General features: G+C 44.4%; 1 protein-coding gene across 3 annotated transcripts in view; it reads left to right on the forward strand.

Annotated features, from left to right (window-relative positions):
• The first annotated feature begins 203 nt into the window (after nucleotides 1–203).
• Nucleotides 204–21,401, forward strand: part of SDF4 (stromal cell derived factor 4) — a 177,329-nt gene continuing 156,131 nt past the window's right edge. The window contains exon 1 of one of the 3 annotated variants that reach the window (XM_086921466.1): nucleotides 204–286. The gene's annotated coding sequence lies outside the window, so the exon portion shown is untranslated. Of the gene's footprint in view, nucleotides 287–1,663; nucleotides 1,893–21,401 lie in introns of those variants that run through there. The other 2 variants (XM_086921468.1, XM_086921469.1) reach the window with 2 other exon arrangements.

A 21,401-nucleotide genomic window follows, 5' to 3' on the forward strand; every position in this document is an offset into this window, starting at 1 on the left:
TGGCTCTACTGAAATAAAATCATATGCCGCATTTCACATTGGAGGTCGTTTTTCATTCGCCAGAACGGAGATGGTAAAGGCTACACTTTATTGGAGATAATCTATATATATAGCCATTGACATAGAAATCGGACTAAATGTTGTGAAGTGCAAACATTTTGTCCTTTTTCTATGGCAATGGCTGTCCTGGTTTTATTGGGATCTGAAAATCTAGTCACCTTACCAGAGTACAACATAGCTGTCAAGCTCTCTGCCTGCCATAGCGTTTTCGCCGTGCTCCTGACAGGTAAGGAATAAAACATATTTGCATTTTTGATATCCTAACCTGCAGCAGCGTACGTGCCAATATACCAGATTCAGGCCTCCATAGAAGATAATGGGAGAAATACATTCGCCCAATTATTTTATTTAAATCGCCCCCTTTCGTCTTCTAAAATGTTGGCATGTATGGGACTACGAACCTTCAGACCGCTAAAGCTCTACCTCATTCGTGGCATATACACACGGATAATTCATATAACCTCTGCTTCATAAGCATTCTATCCATTTTGGTGACCCAAGCTAGTGACGCCTCACACGTCGCACTTGCTCCAATTCAATGACTGCCTGCCGGAGCAAGGAAATCCTTCCTCTGTTCCATTGTCTATCCAACCCGCTGCAGTTTGCAACCGAAACTACCAAACTAGGAATCTCTCCTTGTTTAGAGCACATCCCTTCCAGAGTTCTTACCCCAAAGTGATCGTGCGTCTTGATTCCAGCTGCTTACACAGACCCTGATCTTGTTAACATACCTTCTACGATGGCTGGGAATGGAGCAAGGAGGCATGACAGTAGAAATAAAAATAGGACTACCAAGTTTGTGTAGATCCGTGCAGTGGAAACTGATCGCTCAAAAACTGAAAGAGGTGTTAAGAAATAGTTTTTTCCGTTCTCTGCCCTTAACCGTTAGAAATAGTGTTAACATATTAGATAAATAAAGCATTTCAATTAAGGTTAAAATAGTTGGCAAATAAAACAAATGCCAAAACGTGAAATATTTTTAATTTCGTACTAAAAATAACCTTTGAAGGAAATAACTGGGCGGCATACTTTTCCTAGACGGTTTTCTAAAAAAACATGCTTGATATATTGCATTTCGTATCGTGCACATCAGAGCATACCATATAAATATGGCCGCCACCTCTATCTCGTGTGGGCGGACGGCTTCGAACGTCCATACCTGTAAAGCTCTCATTGGTAAACGGGTGCAGACAAAGTCGAGCAGAATGTATTTCCTTTTTTCAATAGACCGGTACTGCCCCGCCCCGTTCACCGTAAGGAAACAGAAGTACTCATTGGCAAATCCTAGTCAATCGGTTATAAGCATGTCAGAAGTGTACTATTCCACAAACTCTCCACTCTTTAAAAGCAGGTGCTATGCTGATTTTTGTAGTTTAGAGACTTCCTTGGTGGTTTCACAGGATACCTCTAGAAAGGTGACTTGGGGATCCTGGACACTGAGAATAATTACTTCTTCCCTTAAATGACGGGTGCCTCCATAACGCTCTAGCTGCCGACAAATCAGATCGGCGTGCAGCTTCTTGGGTCTATTTGTGCCGAGGGGAGGGTCGAGAAGGTATTCTCCACGAGGAGGCGGGACTATGAACGAGAAGCCAATAGTGCAAGAGGAGGGAGGAGTCTTGAAGGTAGTCGTGGAGCAGGGGTTACGCTGATTTCAAGGAGTACCAAATATTGTACGACACCGGCCACTGTCTTCTGTTTATCTCCATGACAGGAAGAGGGTGACGCGTCACTGTACACCGTGCTCCGCCTAAGAGAAGCAAGACAGAGACTAACCTCGGAGCACTCTCTAGTGGGCCCCGACAGATTGAAGTGCTTTCTGTGGTAAGAAGGTGTGTTGGGGAGGCAGGTCTCAGCAATGGGATAACGCGGTCGGGGTTATCTGGGGACAGTGCACACACTCAGGCATACCAGGCGTACGAAATGTAAGCAAGAAACAGACAATGTAGACCCAAGGTGATGTAGACCGGTGTCCAAGGGAGGATGCCGGTACAAGTAGGCAGGCAAGATGAAGAAGGCTGTGAGCCAATCATGCAAAGGGAAGGCATCGGACAGGACCATGTAGACTGAACTTAGTGGCTACTGGAGCCCTGTGCGCGTTAAAAGAAGGGGAACTACATTGGACATATTTTAACTGTGAAAAAAGGGTGCTTAAATCGGATTATCGGTTGGAGAAAACGCTGAAATCGATTTAGTGGTGGGACAAGATGCGACAGTCAGACCTTTAAATAAAGGTCAAGAGATTTAACTGTGTGGTTGAGTGCTGAAGGGCAATGCCCCCTCCAATATTCTTATTCAGAGCAGGACGGTGTTCTGGATGGTGCTGCTGTCATTGTGGTAGACTATATTGCCATGGATATTGTTTGCACCAGATTCTAAATCTGGTCACCCACTGTCATGCACCGTAGCACCATTTGATAACAAAAGTCGTTACCCACTGTTGTTATGTCATAAAGGCATTCCAGGCCAGAATGATAGGGCTCTCGAGTGGCTTGGCAGCACAGGTCTGCTCGTCTGAATTGGTTGAAAGCAGAAAGTATAGTCACAGGAGGGGGCAGGAAGGCATGGAAGTTGGTGGGGCTTGGTTAAGGATGGATTTCAAGAATCATCCTCTCTTCTATCAAGGTTATAAGGGTAACATTCGTTGAGCAGCATGAGGGGGGATGTGTGGCTACCTACATCAAGGGATAATCATAACGTTTGCCAATGGGGAACCTCAAAATCACAAAATTAACGTGAGCTCAGCTCCCTGCTTTGCTACTGCACAGAGCCGACAGGCTAAACCTGGGACCATATGTAAAATATTTATGCAGTACCAATGAAGTTGAAACAGAAAACAATAAAAATCCCAACCGAATCAGCGAAATAGAGCAACATATAATAGTAACAATGACAATAAAATGTCAAAAATCCAATAGGAGGAACCTGAGACATTAATAAAACATTTTTTTTAGGTAGGAATAGCCCCAAGAGACATAAAATGCCAATGACAGTTACTGATCGCTATGGAACAGAACTTAGGCACAATTTAACGCAGACATCGATGGAGCACAGGTCAGATACACCAGCCAGGTTCAGCCTGGTCAAAGATTTTACCTTTTGACTTCCCAATATACTACAAGAGTACACTCTTAAACTTCCCTGGACCTCAGGGAATGCATTTAGAGACTCGCAGGGTGTCCGACAGCGAGTAACGTCCAGTCTAGGTTCAGCAGCCTATGATCAGCTGTGCAGTTTCAGGAAACCCCTGTTGCAGCTTGTTGTTTCCCAGTAGTGATACCTATGACAATTTTATTAATAAACTGCATGATTACTTAAAATCTTTACAGTGTAAAAATGAAAGAAATAAGAAAAGAAAAGAATAAAAAGCTTTATGAACGTCCCGACTCCCCCACTCTCAAGTCCCATCCAAACATAAAAGTGAGAGTCACTTTAAGTTAAAATACTAACATATTAGTCCTGATTGGATGTCCAAAACTGGGTTTTTTAAAAAGGAGTGATGCATAGGTTATACAAGTGTTTCCCAGCTGATAAAGGGGGGCACATTTCGGTAGAGTCAATCCATGTACCAAGGGCTGTTGACGAAAGATGGATTCTTCGTGGATCTTTAAACCAGACCAAGTTCGATAACTGGGACAGAAGGCTTCCAGTTACTTTGCAGACAATACCGTTAAGTGGGAGTCGAGTGCCATTTTTACCTGGTGTATAAATTTCCCAACTCTGGCTAGCAAACAGGTCGTGGAGACTGAGAGGCACCAGTCCGAGGCCTCTCTACAAGTTCTATGGGCCGTGTTCCTTAAAATCGGAAGCAGCAAGCGATGGCGGTCATTGGCCAGCTTTGTGCAGCAGCACAGCAAGTGTAGCCAGGATTCCCTACGGTAATTGCATAGGCGACAGGCCAAGGTGCCATCCGTACGGGCCCATTTGGGGTTGAAGTCCATGATCCTGAGGGCCAAAAGTCGAAAGTACAAAATTTTCTTTCTCGCGTAAGTGGATACCGGATCTTGCAGGTAAGGTTGGGGTTTACCTGGAATATATGATTTGTCCAGGGCCTGAGTTAGTGGATTTTGCCGAAGAGATGCAAGGTCAAGTTCAAAGGAGATAATCCGGACTTGGCGCTTAACAGCTTGGGCCCAGGCTGAGAAAGGAATTTCGTGCAGGGGCAAACTCCTTTTTTCGATTTTCAATGCTGCAATGGCTTGTCCTACCTTTAAGTACCAGGGGGAGCCCACCTCATCAAAGATTGATCTTAGAGAGTGCTTTAGCGAATGTACTGGTGCTTTCAATACTCTAATATAGAGTTTTAAAAGGTCCCCCAGTAATACCAGCTCCGGTCGCTTAAGGCCTATTTCTAGCCTTAATCTAGTGTTCCTTGCGTATCTAGGGGCCTGTAGCACCAACTTATAGGCTTTCGCCTGGGCCGCGTTGACCACTTTGTCAAATGCACCAGGGTAGGCTATGTGCCCATATGCAATGGCAGGGATCAGTTTTGCCCGGAGCACTGTCAACATTGGTTCTGCTGAGGGACTGTCCAAGCGGTGGCTTAAGCGTCTTAGCGACAGAATGGTTTTGTCAATTTTAGGTTTAAGCACCTTCAGATGTCTGGCTGCAGAGGCACTCTCAGAGACCCAGGTGCCCAGATAGTTGTAGGATGGGGCGGTGACGATACGGTGCTCCCCCAGAGACCATGAAGCTTCTTTTTTGAGGGGGTATTTGCCAAAAATGACAATTTTGGTCTTGCCCACGTTGATCCGTAAGTCATTTGACTTATTGTATGATGCCAAACTGCTTAGGGCTCTTTGGAGCCCCACCCTAGTGTGGTCCATGATCACCATGTCGTCTGCATACTGGAGTGTTCCCAAGACGAGCCTCCCCAGTTTTGGAGGTGCTAAGTTGGCATCTTTCAGAGCTGTCCCCATGTCCGCAGTATACAAGTTGAAAAGCATGGGGGCCAAGACGCACCCCTGCTTGAGGCCCGAGTTGGTTTCAATTCTTGCAGTTGTTATTGTAGGGCTTAGCTTCACCTTGACCCAGGTGCCCTCATAGAGCGCTTTTATAGCTTTTAGTAGAGCCTGTGGTAACCCCCACGAGTCGAGTTTTGCCCAGAGCCGGCCCCTGTTCACTCGATCAAAGGCTGTGGAGTAGTCTATGAAACAGCAGAACAGGGGCGGTTTGTTCCTCATATTGGCCTTCTTCGCAAGGTAGGAAAGGGCTAAGATGTTGTCAAGAGTGGAGCTGTGAGCCCTAAAGCCGGTCTGTGTGGGCGGGAGAATACCGTTCTTGTCCACCCAGTCCTCCAGATCCCTGAGAAGAAGGCGGGCATATATCTTTGCTTCTACGTCGAGGAGAGCTATAAGCCTATAATTGGCTGGGTTTGTGTGGTCCCCCTTTTTGTAGATGGGGAATAGAATAGAACCTTTCCAAGAGGATGGCAACGTTGCTGTGGCAAAAGAATGGTTAAATAAAGGGTTAAGTCTGGATGCAAAAAAGGCTGAGGCAGTTTTCAGAACCTGGGCCGGAATCCCATTTGGGCCTGGAGCGCCATCAGTTCTAATTGCCTTGATGCACTTTAGTACCTCCATTTCTGTGAACGATCCGGTGCAGGTCCGATTTACGCCTTCTGACGTAACTCTTTCGGGTTCGATAATTTCCGCCGCCACCTTGGACCACGCACCCAGTAACTTGAACAGGAAGTCAGGCTGATGTCCCTTAAGAGTCCACGTCTTTGTCCTGAGTGAAAGAGAGAGCCGGTCTTGTCCTTTAGGGCTCTTCTTAAGTTGCAGACACCAGGTTCAGTCCTCTTCTGATCTTCCTCATGTCTAGGAGTGTTCAGAACTGGGTGCCTGGAGATGCCACATTTGTCTGGCATGAGACAATGATTGGAAATGACTCATGGGTGCAACCTAATCAATGGGGTAAATGTTTCTAATACCAACCCTACCCACTTTGGGCATTTTTAAGATGGTGAAAGACACTGTCTACTAAATTTGGGGTCCATAGGTTGGCAGAGGGTGCACTGTGTTTTGGGACTGTGCTATGGTAATACTAGTCTCCTCCCACATATAACACTACAATCCAATTTGGGGCAGCCACTCTACCTACATAAACCCAGATAGAAGACTGGTAGAACAAAAGTAGAATTTTTCAGGAACCAGACAGTGGCTACACATAAATTGTTTTGTCATCCTGTTCCCCTTCATTTCAAGTTTGCCTCAGTGTTATATGTAAAACCCAGAGACAGAAGTCTGGTGGGCATAGCAGGTGCTTCAGCAACAAGACCGTGTACACACAAGAACTATCTTGACATCCTCTTCTCAGCCTTTCAACCCAGGAGAGCATTTTTTGACACTCAAGCATGATTTGAAACTGTAATGTCAAAAAGGATGCTCAAAGGCCCCATCCTGCATATTCAGTCAGGTTCAGAGGAGTCCTCTCTGCTCAGTCAGGCCAGCCTATTGTTTTCCCTTAGAAAGCATTTCACACCTATTCAAATGTTAATTACTGGCATGCAGAAGAATGAGAGTAAATGCAATTTTAGCCACCAGGCACATCGGCTAGTGAAAATGTAACTTTTTAAAGTTACTCCCTTAATATTTATTAAAAAATCAGATTTCACCATTGAATCAGATTTTTATTAACTATTAAAATGGTTGTTTACTTATTTTTTCAGTTTGTTTCATTCCCGAAATACAGTTTTGGGATTTTAATGTGTACTCTTGTTTTCTACATAGGACAGGTAGGCCTCCCATAGTGAAAAATAGTGTTTATGTGCTAGTTGCTGTAAAGACATGATCACATTACATTTCTACTTGCTCTACTTTTAAGTTACCTGCACCCTGCTTTGTGCTCTACAAGGCCTAACTAGGGGTGAGATAATAATATTTAAAGGAAGGTTTTGACCTGTCAAAAGGGTTTATTTTGAGAGGTTGAACTGCAGTTTTTATGCTGATGCAGTCTGTCTACATTGGTAGAGACCAGAAGTCATGTTTTGCACTGTCACTGTAGTACATGGCACAATAGCTACTGCAGGACACTTATGACATTTATCTTGCAGCCCCTGGGTATATTTTGTACCATATATTAGGGACTAGTAGGTAATTTAAATAACAATTTGGAAAATGCCAATTTGACCATGTTTAGAGGGGTAGACAGGCAATTTACCACTGTTAAGCTCAGTTAAAGTGCACAGAGGTCCAAAGTCAGCAAAATAGTCAAGGGAAATATCTGGCAAAACACCATGCAAAAGATGCTAATTTGTACACTTTGCTAGAAAAATCTATATCTATTGGCAGAAGCATTAAGAACATTTCTCGTAATGGAGGGTGCTCAAAGGGAGAAGAGGTGAATATGGTGTTGAATTTGCAGTGTAAATGCAATGTAAATATTGGACAAGCAGCCTAAAAACAAAGAACAAGAAGGGAACAAAGTACGGAATGTAGGCCAGAAGCATTAATGTTATAAATATGGGGGTTCAAAGCATACTGTGTTGACTTTTTATGTTTCCAGCTATCAAAGCAGGATGCTATAAATGTAAAATGTTAGGTGTTGTAATTTTTCTCGGGTGTGTAAGGAAAGAAAGTAGAGGGTAATCATTCTGTTAATGTGATACATAGGGGAGAACCTTAGATGAAAAGTAGTGAGTGATGAGAGCAAAATTGAAGTTCTGATTGTGTCTGGTGGCAACCTATCTGAATTTACTGTGAACAAATTGAATGAATCATGTCATCCTCCTAAGAGTTTAGTGGGGATTGGAAGCAAGGAGATACTAATGTAGGCGGATTTGTGTTTATCATGCACTCTGATTAATAAATTGTTTTGGGAAAAGTTAAAAGGTTTTAAGTTACTAAAGGCAACTTTAGAACAAATGGCTGCTGTGGTGGCAAGTTCTGATACAGGGATATTTTTAGGTTGAATTTTTCCTATAAAAATAGGAAGGCAGACACCAATGTGTATATAGTAGAGAAAGAAAAGATATTTGCGTTGGAGAGAACTCTTTGGGCATGGTCCTGGTCTCCCAATTGTCCTGAGCAGGTACTTCTTACAGAAGATGCATAAAAATGATTGCATGGTTTCCCTGAAATGTATGCTTTAAAGCTGGGTTGTCTCGCAACGAAATTCGAACATAGAATTATTCTTAAGGAGGGAGCTGTACACAAGGTGAGGAATATTTCTTTTGCTATCGAGGAACTTGATCAGTTGTGTAAGTGTAACGTCAGAAAACCTGTAGAATCTTGAAATTTGCTTATTCCAGTTTTAGCAAGGAAGGCAAATAATAAAAGATTTGCACTTGTATCTAAGAGATCTGAATCAAAGTATCTGGGTCGATCGCCATCCCCTTCTGAGTATTGTTTAAATTTGGGTGAATGTGAAGGATGTATCTTGTTTCTCCTTGTTACACTTTTCGAGTGTATATGAAGAAGTGTTGTTGCACCCAGAATCTTAACATTTGACTTTGTCTGTGACGACAGAGGATGCTTTTCAATTTGTGAGGATGCCCTTTGGTCTGGCCTCTGCGCCTGCAGTTTTGAACCGATTTTAATACGAAGATTGTTCGGTGAGTTGCACAATGTCTTATTTTTTCGAGATCATGTGTGGGTCAACCAAGGAAAACATGACAAAGTCTTGCCTTGTGCTCTCTCTAAATCAGAAGAAGTCCTATTAACTGTTGGTAATTACAAATGCAGGTTTGGAGTGCATGAAGTGGAGTATATGAGACAAACGGAATCCAGGGAGGGTCTAAGTTTAAAAGATTACGCTTCTTCATGTGATAATGACCATTTGTGTTTATTTCTTGGCTTAATGAGTACACTGCCAAGTTTTTGGATTTTGTTTTCTGTCATAGTTTAACTGCTAAGCAAATTGATGAAAAGAGATTAAAAATTAGTATAGTCCAAAGAGTGCCAGCAGTTGTCCGAGCAAATACATGTACAGCTGGGGCTGTTGTTCTTAAGACACACAATAATAATAGAATTATTTATAAAGCACCTGGTTGCTCCATACGGAGTGTCCCCAGGCAGCCGGCAGTCAAAAAAACACTTGCTCGCTCTTGCTTGCGCGTCAAAGTGAAGCACACACAAAAAATGTATGCCGTCAAGAATAATAAACAAGCATTTGCAATGCAATAGGCCTCGCATTAGGAAAGTCTGAGCTATTGGTATTGTAAATGACAATTTTGTTATTTATGTGTTGGTTTTGAAAATAGCAAAATTAATAGCTTTGTCATTTACAATGGCAATAGTTAACTTTCGGAAATGTGACACCTATAGCATTTGTAATGCAATATGTGTTGTATTTACGTGACTTAGATGTATTGATATTACAAATAAAAATGGCTTTTAATTTTTTAAATAATTAATACTTGAATAAAAGTTCTTGTAATTGTGTGGAGTGTGTGTTGCATTCAGTAGAGTGTAATTATGTGGTGTGTAATTTTCTCGCACTGAGTGGTATTTGGAGTGTATGTTGCATTGAGTGCAGTGTAATTATGTGGAGTGTAATGCTTTGGGGGAAAAAAAATCAAAACACTGCAGGACACTGGGGAAAGCCACACATTATTTTACAGGCTATACTTCAGAACAGGCTGAATATGTTCAGATACTCCGGAGTGTTAACTCGCTTGCATAGTGCAATGTGGGTCTAGTTTGAAAACTGCAGCACACAGGATTTTTGGAAAAGACTGGCTATATTCAAAACAAATAAGAAATAATGGAGTACTGAATACTGTGAAAGTTATAGGATAGATACCCCACATCATAATCTATTAGGAGTGCAGTCAATACACGTAAGACGATATGATGCAATCGCATGCTCAACATTTGAATAACTTCAGCAAGTTACAAAATTATGAATCAAAAATTCATTGAGAGCTGTGGTTACAGTTAATAACTGGAATGGAACCCATTCTGAAACATACAATATCAATGTGTTGTGGTTAAAATAAATATTCCCTGCAGATATTCATATATTGATCTCCCCTAGGAGTCAGTGATAATGCACTCAGTTTTTTAGCACCCTCCAACATTGAGAAGAATATGCGGAAAGAAAAAGCCAGTTTAAGCATGAAGCACTGTCTCTAAAGCGGATTCGGAGACAGGGGGCTGAATATTATGAACCTAGAAAGGGTCTCTTCAGCTGTCCCACACACCATTAACACATTTTTCTTACACAGTTGTACGCCAAAATAGCATGAGGGGTTGGACCATTCTCTAGATGTCTTCCTTAATGAAATTCTAGTGTCCAGATATCTTCCTTATTGTACAAATACTTAAAATCATTTCAATATCGCTTTCAAGATCATGGCAAGCGCAATGGATAATAGGCTGCTGATAAATTGTTAAAAAAGACATGCATCGTAGTAACAATTAACAAGCCTGTTACCTAAGAACCTGTAGGACAGGAGCGGCACACACCTTTGACCCAGTTACCCGCGACTTCACCTGTTGGGGGCTTGATGCGATGTGGTAATGCCCGCCCCACTGGCAGCCTACCAGAATATTCCCAGACTAAAACTAAACCTCCGTCATTCGCATTTGCACCACCCCAGCTGGCCGGGCCCTTGGTGCAACCCCCGGATCATTCACCTAGCACAGGCAGGGCGGGGGAAAGCATGTGACACGAGAGCATTCCAGGCGCTTGATGAGCACTGCCAGCAACAAACAATCCTCCTGAACAGAGGCTGTGGAAGGCACTGGAAGGCTGCCTGGGCACTGATGGGGACTCTAGGGGGGCAGGGGGGTCTCGCAGCACTGGACACAAAAGAAATACACAAATGGAATTTTGGAGTAGAATTGGTGCATAGCGCTTGATGGCAGTTTTACCTTTTCTAAGCGCTGTACATAACACATCCTACTGCTACCCAGTTCTTTTATACTCACTGCGCTGACTTGACATCTGAAGGATAAAAGGCAGAGTTGACCGTGCTGGCTTTTGCACATTACCACGTTATGTTCTACTGGGTCATAAGCGTCACACAGGCTATTAAATTCCCTGCCAAGTCCACCGTGCCCCACCCTTAAATCACGCTGTACCAGAGAGCAGTGTTGAGCCTGCGCGTCATTGATCAGGGATTATTTTAAATGTATGCACGGCAAGATTCGGGGAAAGCGCCCGGTTTACATTTTTGCAACCGGCGTGGTACTTACAAGTACTGAAAAGGGTTTGGATGGCTCATTTGCTGGGTGTGCAGATTGCTTCTGAGACTCAAAATGTTAAGCAATGAGATTGTGTGGTATGGCAGGTCTCAAAGCACTTGACAACAAGCAGCACTGAAAGCGCGAGTGGTGCGCATGATACAGCTTCCTCTGAGACACAGTGGTGCGCATGTCACACACAGCGCAACAACAAGACGTGCGCGTGCACTGGCGAAAACGAAACCTGTGGTGGGGCGTTACTTCCGTCTTCTGCGAGAAGCCCACGCCCACAGAGTGCCTGGCCAGAGAAGCAGTGGACGCGGGGCTCCCATGCCCGAGGGAGAGCCCCGCGAAGGCTGAAGAAGTTCGGAGTGGCGCCGATGAGGTGAGTGGGGCTTAGTTGAGGGGGGTCTCTATGTTTTGTGTGTGTGTGCGCTCGTGTGTGTGTGTGTGTGTGTGCGCGCGCGCGTGCGGCGGGGGCGTGCCTGTATGTGTGCGTGTGTGTGTGTGTGTGTGCGCGCTCGTGTGTGTCTGCTCACATGGAGCTAAAAGGGAGACAGGGGATGGTGAACGCGCGCGCGACCTGATCCGGTTCCTGAAGCTGCGCGTGCACATCTTTTGTCTCCCTTAGCTCCTTGTAAGTAGAACCGACGACAATAGGCCTCGCAGCGACATCGCTTCGCAATCATCGCAGGTGCGAGACCTAAAAAGCAGTTAAAAACAATCCCCTTGGAGGTTCCCCCAAGCTAATCAAAGTGGATTATTGAGAGCTCCATGTGATAAGACAATAGTGGCCACAGATGCCAGCATGTATGGTTTGGGAGCAGTTTTGATGCAGGGCAGGGACATATGAGAAAGAGTGGTTGCCTTTGCGTCACATACTTTGAGAGTAGCTCACAGTTCCGGATTACCAAATAGGCATAGTAGGCACTAGCGTATGGGCCCCTTGCCTTTTAGGGGCCCGCAACAACTGATCAAAAGAATATTGATTTGATCTTGAAAGAATATTACAATCAAGCTTTCTTAAATATTGTTTCCAAAAGAGAAAAACCTTAATCAACTCAAAGAAGCGAAAACATTATATTAAAGAGACTATAGAGAAAATACTGCATTGATGTAATGTACCTATTAACAACTTAAAGCACATAAACCAGAGATATCAAATTCACATAAGTTTGTCTCTTAAAAGCTCATCTTCTGGCAGCTGTCAGTTTGTAAAAACATCCAGTGCATTTGCGGGGGGGTCGTGGGGGGGGCAACATTTTGACTGCCTCGGAACCTGCACTGGGTTTAATCCAGCACTGATAACTCAAAGTACATACTCCTCCATTGAACATGAAGCATTGGCCTGTTGGTGAAGTGTGCAGCATATTAGAAATTATGTGTGTACCAACCATAAGCTTCAAGCTGAGTTGTTTTTAACAGAAGGGGCAAACAGAGCAACACCCCATATTGTGAAGGGGATTTATAGAATGCATGAATACAGTTTTACTATTAAATATGTGCCACTGTGAAGAATGTAAATGCTGACTAATTATAGTTCCCATTGAGGGCCGATGATGTTGTTGAAGACGATCAATAGACAGTAGCAGAGAAGGAACAGTCGTGTCATGGTGCAGTTTCGGAAGATGAATGGAAAGCAACTGTAAAAAAAATAATACGGCCATGTTGTTGCTTGTCGAACATCTTCTGAAAATTTGAGATGGAATGTGAATGCCGCGTTGGACTTGGGAAAATTCAAATCTTTTTGGTCTGAATTGTCATTTGTGGCTGAAGTGTAACGAAGGTGTAATAGGTTAATCGTTCTTGCAAGTTTAAGAAGGAGGCGTGGAAGAGGTGTGGCGTAGCGGCCAGGGCGACTGATGCGGGAATCTGGGGCCCATGGTTCGATCGCCGGCACCGGCGGCAGGTCAGCCCAGCACCATATGACTCTGGGCAATAGCTTGCTTGATCTTCCCGAGGGTCCCCTGCGCCGGGACACCACTTCGGAGGTAGCTGCATGCTTTACAAATACTGGTATTTCAAGGTTGTTGAGGTGGTTGTTTCAGGGTCATGGTAGAATTTCTGTCATGTAGATTAAGACCCTGGTAGAATTTGGTGGCCAGGTGTGTGATGTAGCCTGCTTATGTTATCTTATAATAATAATAATCCTGTATTTGTAAAGCGCACAGCTACCCATAGGTTTCCCAGGGCTGGGGGCCGTCTGGAAGATTAAGCAAGCTATTGCCCAGAGTCACATGGTGCTGGGCAGACCCCTGCCGCTGGTGACAGGTTGCTCCTGGTGGGGCTGGATATTAAGCAACACCTGGCTAATGGACATTTGTACATATTTAATAACCTGCAACAAGAAGTCAATAAAGAAACTTACAAAACTCATCTCAAATATTATTGTGTATGCAAGTGGATGACTGAACTGAGCCCCTACAGTGTCTTCCATATCGGACTGCCAAAGTCTATGCGTTTTCCTCTGTTTTACATCTTTTGGGCAATATGATGAACGCTTACTTCTTTGGGATGTCCGCTGTGTTGTACAGCTTGTGTCTATGGAGCATTGGTGTTTACGTTTGTACATATTTAATATCCTGCAAAAAGAAGTCAATAAAGAAACGTACAAAACTCATCTCGGCTACGTCTGGTAAGGTACAAAGGTATGGGCCATGAAATTGAGAGACATGTGCATGATTTGTGTATGTGTAATATGTTGCATGTAGTAAGGGAAACACCAATAGAGTCTTTGGAATTTCCTAAAAGGGCATGGATAAAACTGGAAATGGACATATGTGACCTTTCTGTTATCCAGGTTTGGAAGGCAAATATGCAATGGTATTAGTTGATTATTTCTCCAAGTGGCCAGATGTGGAATGTTTGAAAGAAGTGGAATCGCCCAATGTAGTACGTTTTTATGAAGAAATATTTGATAGAGAAAGAATTCCAGACTGAATTGGTGAGAGAAGGAATTGGTGACGGTTAATGGTCTTCAGTTTGTGTCTGCTGAATTCTAGTTGTTCCTGAGTTTGAATGTAATGCAAGGATGTATGACGTTACAACGCATACTTTTACTCCGCATACCATTACAACGCGGTATTCACAACGCATACCACTACAACGCATAGCGCTTTGGGGTGCTGGATAGTGGTAAGTATAATTTACTATTCTAACTCCAGTCCCCGTGGTCCCTAGGGAAGGTGTTGGATAGTAAATTAAACTTACCTCTTATCCTAGAGCGCCCCCCAGCACTATGCGTTGTAATGGTATGCGTTGTAATGCCTGCGTTGTAGTGGTAGTGCGTTGTAAAAAATGCGTTGTAACAGGTGAATACCGTAATTCAACATCACCGGACTGCTTTCTATCATCCACGTGACAATGGTTTGGTTGAAACGGGTTAATAGGGTGTTGTGTAAGAGCGTGTAACTGGCTGTACATAGTGGATTAGATAGGAAACAAGAAGTTGAGAAGATGTTCTGCAACCATAGGACCACACCGATCGGCACAAAGGCTGTAGCTCACAATGTCAAGCACAAACCGAATCATATGTATCTAGGCTCAACAAAATGTTGAAATGAAAGTTACTGGTGTTTGAGCGGTGACTTTGTGAAGCAAGATCTAGAACGCAAATGGTTCTGGGCATCATGCTACAACTATCTTAAGTCAATTGGAGTTGGCAGTATCCTCCTCCCTAGTCCCTTTTGCTGTCTGACCTTGATGTAAATAAAGCAATATCGGAAGAATGCCTTAGCTCTATGCGCTGCTTTACAAAGGAAAAATCACATCAGAGAGTGAATTCTGGATGGCTGTAGAGTCCTTTAGACTAAATTTAAGTTTGGCCAGTGTACTCTTTGCACATTGCAAGGAAACTCCAGTCTGGATGAAATATCATACATGCTCATGATGCAAAAAAATTGTTGGTTTGTTCAAATTTTATTTCAATTAAATACTTTTTTGTGTGTACGTTTTAGTGTTGCTCAATACATTGATTTTTAGCTTCTATTTTACTGTAGTTTTTGGGGCAATATTGTCCTTTTAATGCAAGTTATTCAGTAGTGTGTATTTGTTATTGCTTTGTTTTGTCAATTGTAAGAGGGAGAAAAATGTTAATGGATGATGCATCTGTCATTGCGGTACAATATAATTGGGCCATCCAGAATGTGGAATGGACTGGGCATGCTAGAACGCTATCAAGTTGGTTGGAGTTGTTGTTTCCTTCCTGCCTGGTCCTTTTTGGCGTGCTGCACTTTGTTCATAAAGGAGTGTTTGAAGAATGACCACTACAGGCACCAGTGGCATTTTTACAATTAGAAATTTTTGTTCAACAGTCAAAATGTTTTCATCAGGAGGTTTATCAAGTCTTCTGGGGTTCTGATAGGGTTGTTGTTTTCCCAAAAGGATATTATTCCAGTGTCTCCTGACCCATATCGATTTCTTCACCTTCTTTGTCTGTCTTTTATTTCACCATAAAGGTTTATTTTTGTATATCTTTACTAATATGTCTTCCTAATAGCTGATGGAATTATTTAGAACACCTGTTACTTTCACAGGGATCCAAGCCTCAATAGGGCGGACGTCAGAACCCCTTTCAGAGAGTTACGGGGCATATAGGGACTACTGGACCCAACCATTGTGGTTGAGACCTTTTGCTCCTTATGTCCTAGGACCCGACCTACTATCGATTCCTCTCAACTGGGCCAAGTACCCCTTCTGCACTTGTGTCCATGGTAGCTGTGGATGTAGATGCAGGTTAGTGAACACGACTCATAACTCAAAGTGCAACAAGTATGAACAAGAAATCAAGGCCCAGCCAAATACTTGCTCTTATACAAAAAAGTAGTGCTTTATTTCTAACTCTACACAGGGAACCATATACGACATTAAAATGCAATTATACAATCCCCCTGGTAGTTGTTAGGTGAACCCCTATCCCACCCTCCTTGGTGCACCGTGTTCATGATTATTTCTCATTCACTGTTGGCCTCATCAGGGAATGCACACTATTAGGGCGTACTCAAGAGTTCTACCTTTTGACCCTTTAGGAACTTGGCACACCCAGCTTAGTCCTGCTTAGTTCGTATATGTCGGGCTGCTTGTGGCCCAAGCTCCAGCACTCGTTTGCACAGACTGTCTCTCCTGAGCGGTGGTGCCTGAGGTCTTCCAGGTGTCAAAACAGCTTCCTGCTCATGAAGACTCGATACGTTGACTTTGTTCATTGTGGGGGAAACAAATCCTTTCTTCAGCTTCCGACTGGAGCCAGTGCAGAAGCGACCCAGTCCAGTGTCTTCCGCAGTCCTCAATGGTGAGTTGGGGGCAGTTCCCGTGAGGATCGTATCCTCAGTCTGTCATTCATCCTGTGCATGAATCCTTCGGCAACGTTGGTAAGGGCAGTCCCTGCTGGCATACGGGGTTGCTGCGGTACATGTGAAGGCTCTCTCAGCACATGTGCCCCTCGCCCAGACAGTCACACGTCTTGGCCCTTCTTGAAGTGGTAGCTTTATTGGTGGCCCCTCTGGCATACGGGGTTAATGCAGCATGCCGGTAAAGGCATAGCAAGACCCGCATATTACTCAACCCGGGTCAATCTATGATGGGCCTCTCCTGGCAGATGAGGTCACGAAAACAATCTTGCTTGTGGGCAACGAACTGTTTGGTGCCTGGCTAAATCCCCATACCTCACAAAGAGAGTCTGCATGATAGTTTTTCCTCACAGGGCATACTGATCTTGGCAAGCAGGCAGGTGCTGGGGCTCCAGGGCAGGCTGCCTTGGTTTACCTGGGTGATGTCCCCTCACCCAGCAGGGACACTAGCAGTCCTTGGCCCTCAGTATAGACAGATGTCTTGCAGAGCTTCCCCCTTCTCACACAGCCAATCTGTCCGTTTGGCAGATGATGAGCAGTTTTTGGGACTCAACCTCCCCTTCTTATAGTCCTTTCCCAAACACCACTTGTGATTTAAGGTCTGGGTCTTTAAAGTTTTATTTTGTCATCCTGCTTCTTTTAAAATGTGCATTTCTCCATTTCATATTCCTTCATCAAAGAGGTCTGCCACCACAGGCACAACACCAAAGCTGATTGACCACAACACAATTCATGGGAGTGCCCAGAGTTCACACCTGGTTGTCAGCCACAGTGATATTTGCATCAAAAAGTTAATCCCAGAGCTCCTGCCCTACTCTTTATTATTCTTTTATCAGCCCCATCTCTCTACCTGAGATGTGTCCATGCCCCTTCCCTTCTTTGTGACCTATCACTGACTCAAAGAGCAGTCTTTTGAAATGTAGAGGAAAATCCTCCTTTTCCTTCCAGTGTGTCCCCACTCAGCTCACAGGAGACCAGCAAGACACACATTAATCTGGGGTTATGCCTCTCCTCTGCAAGTCTTTAACAGGCAAGCCTGTGCTTAGCAAAATGAAACCCAGGGTCCTCCATACAATATACCGTTACAGACATACTCACTCAGTGTACTTTCACAGCACACTCTCAGTCCAGCACTGTTCCTTCATGCATTGTACCTTTACATCAACCAATGCATCCAGCGCACACACACACTCTGTCTGCGCGCACCGTTCAGCTCTAAAACTTTTCTATATTTAACCCGGGTGTACTCTTTACAAATGCACTCTACCAGCACACATACACTCAGTGTGTGTGCTGCAAAACTCTCAGCCCTTCATATTGTACTCCAGCCAAACATGCATACACTAAGCATGTGCATTATCTACTGAAGCACTGCACAGCTTTATATCATTCATGTAATGTATAACTCTCTGCATATATTTACCCAGGACATTTAATAACACATGCACTGCTCCATCCCTTTACTCTACCCAGGGCCGGACTGGGAACCAAAACCGGCCCTGGCAAATCGCTCGGCCAGCCCCCCTTCCCCCTGGGGGGTTGGGGGAGCGACCGCGCTCTTTGCCAGTGCCGGTTTGCAGCCGATTTGGTTACAGGGCCGATTTTCGGCACTGTAACAAACGGCCCCCAGGGGCCCAAAACCAGCCTCCACCCATGCGGCCCACTGGGGGATTGCCCGGTGCACGCAACGGCCAGTCCGGGCCTGACTCTACCCCTCCCAGGCACACATACTTCTAACCCAGAGTCACTAATCCAGCACTGCAAAGCACTCCACAACTTACCTGATGTAGGCCCGGGGTTAGTTAAGCATACAGCAGAGTAACTTTTGAAAAGGTGAGTTAGCCTGTAGCCCTCACTCCAGAGGCACAGGGTGTAAAGGTCCTGTTCACTCCTACGGATCACTATGCAGTATGCTGGCACCATCGTGCATATGCTGCTTAACTCCTTGTAAAGACGGTAGCCATCCACCAGTATGAGGCTAGCACATTGGACGACCCCCCCCCCCCCGGTTCAACAAGAGTGCGCACAGTCTGGGTTCGCCTGTGTAAAAAAATTCTGCATTAACGATCCAGACAGCAGTACGTTTGGGCACTCAGGATTGTGTTGCACGACTTTTCCATCCCAATGCTGGCTACGTGGAGCTCCGTACTTTCCCCACCTCCTGTGCCGCACCAGTCCTGGGGAAAATTGGTTGCTTTGCTGAGAATGTTTGCAGGTCTGGTGCCAATGAGCCGGTCTCTGATACCTGTAATGGAATGATGAGGAATCGCCAGGAGGGAATTCATATCTGCAGCCCATCTGCACATTTCCTCATACAGAGACTCTCCTCTTTGTTCCTGTCCCTGGCCCCGTCTTGCTTGCAAAGGAATGATAAATCGCCTGGAGGGAACCCAGGTCTCCAGCCCATCTGACATCGAGTCCAGCTTTTTAGCTTATATAGGGTAGGAGAAAGCCCACCTCTATCTGCAGGTATCATGACTGGCAGCGGGCCAGTCTGGATCCACCCTTTAAATATTGGTGAAAAACCGAAAAAGCCCCCCCTTTCCTATAAGGATAACTCCATCCTGCATATTTTTCTTGGTTTTGAGCATGGCGACTAGTTGTAAGTGTGACTTCCCCAAGTATCAGTGAGATCTTGGGCTTCTATGGAGGCCCACGCCTGAAGTCAAGATCCAGTGAAGTTTTGGCCCTGGTCTCAACACTATTTAGTAGACACCAGTAAGTTGGCAGGGGATATGTTGATTGTTGGAATCTGATAGTAGTGAGCCTTAGTAATGGGATTTATTTTGTGAACTCTAGACCAGTCTTGACCCTTCCCTCCTCCCACCCCCACCGCCAACTGAATGGCAGTTGTCACTGAATTATATAACACAGAACAAGCGAACAGTAACCAAGGCCAGAGCAGTTTTTAAGCAGTGGTGTAGCAAGGTCTGGTGGTACCTGGTGCCGAACACTTCTTATCACCCCCGGCTTGACAAAAAGGCAAAAATTTGTTTAAAACACACATTTTTTGTAATTTTGTCACCCCACTCAGTGATGACACACAGGGCAGCCCGAACCCCATTCCTACGCCACTGTCTTTAGGAAACTGGGAACAGAGGCTATCTGTTTCCACTTAAGCATACCAAGGCGTTTGGGGAATTCAAACCTCCTGAATCTGACCAAACTCTACACCCAAGGCAAAACCTAAGATCAAACGGTTCAGGCTAATAAAGCCAACCAAATTTCGAAAGCAAGAAACTGGTTGGAGGAGATTGGGGGACAGGAATTAAGCTATCAGAACAAAAGGGCATGCTTCTTAGCCTGACCTGGACACTTGTTCATGAATATGTTCTTCCTCTTTGTTCTTCTTGACTCTCAAGGCAGCTTTGTTCAAGAAAGCATTTCCTGGCGCTTCGGTGGGTACTGTTACCTTCCATCACGTAAAGGAGGGACTAGCCTCCTCCTCCTACCTCAACTTCTGGGTATGACTTGGAAGTGATTACATCTACCACAAAAAGTCAGTCGGCATCTTGCATGCAAACGTTCCATCTGAAAGAAATTGACTGATAATTGAATTTTGGGCAGTATGCGAACATACCATATAGTTCTGATGAACTGTGTCTTGCCAAGTGGTTGCAAAGGATCATGATATCACATTATTACATGCTTGAAGCGATACAGATATTCATCTCTAAAGAGGAAAAGACTCTAGGTAAAACTTATTTCAAATGATGTCGCAAATTTTTCTAAAGGGTCATTTTTGCAAATGTGATCATTGTAACAGGTATTTGTGTATCACTAGCCTGCCATTGGTTTGGTATTGTAGCAATTTTGGATGTCTGTAATGTTTCTTGCACAGTTCTGTCCTATATTTTGTTTTTTAAAGTTCGGGACATGTATTACAAAGGTTTGTGACTTGGGTACTACGCATCCTTTAATGGTTGAGTAATTGTCCAATAGTCAGCTTGATGAGGTCCTTTATAGTAATATTGTTGCAGTTGTGCATATTTTTTTATTGTGTTGGGTGTTATCTTAGTCGGCTGGGCAATGCCCTTATTTTGGCTGCCTGTGTGTGGCTTGCATCTGAAAAATTGTTAGCAACTTTTTGTAGTGGGAGTAAAACAAAGAGTCCATGTGGATTCCTGTTACATGAAGTAAAGCATTGGCCTGGTGGCTGACCGTCAGTCTTTGTAGTATCTAGAATGTGTATGCTGTACAGTGCAGTATCTTCAGATATGACCAAAATCATAGAAAATTATTGAATTTGGATTTGCATGCTTGGTTTAAGATGGTATGTGATCAGTTTGTTTTTGTTGCTTTTTCGATGATGTCACATTATTGGCTATATTGCCTTTGGATCCACCTTAGTTGCTTACCAACGTGGTGTTGGTGCAACAATTCTGTCTTATTTCACTTCTTTCAGCTTTGACCACAAGGCTCATCACTCAGCCCCACCCTCTTCAACGTGTACATGAGCCCCCTCGCAGCCATCGCACGCCAACACAGCCTCAACATCATCTCCTACGCCGACGACACCCAGCTGATCCTCTCCCTCACCAACGACCCCGCCACCGCCAGAACAAACCTACACGAAGGGATGAAAGAAGTAGCCGAGTGGATGAAGAACAGTCGCTTGAAACTGAACTCAGACAAGACGGAAGTCCTCATCCTTTGATCATCACCATCTGCCTGGGACGACTCCTGGTGGCCCCCGGCCTTAGGCAGCGCACCCAAACCAACGGACCACGCACGCAACCTGGGCTTCATCCTGCACTCCTCCCTGTCGATGACCAGACAAGTCAACGCCGTCTCGTCTTCATGCTTCAACATCCTACGCATGCTCCGAAAGATCTTCCGATGGATCCCCACCGAAACCAGGAAGACG

This window comes from Lissotriton vulgaris, chromosome 5 (assembly GCF_964263255.1).
Source record: "Lissotriton vulgaris chromosome 5, aLisVul1.2, whole genome shotgun sequence".
Taxonomy (NCBI): domain Eukaryota; kingdom Metazoa; phylum Chordata; class Amphibia; order Caudata; family Salamandridae; genus Lissotriton; species Lissotriton vulgaris.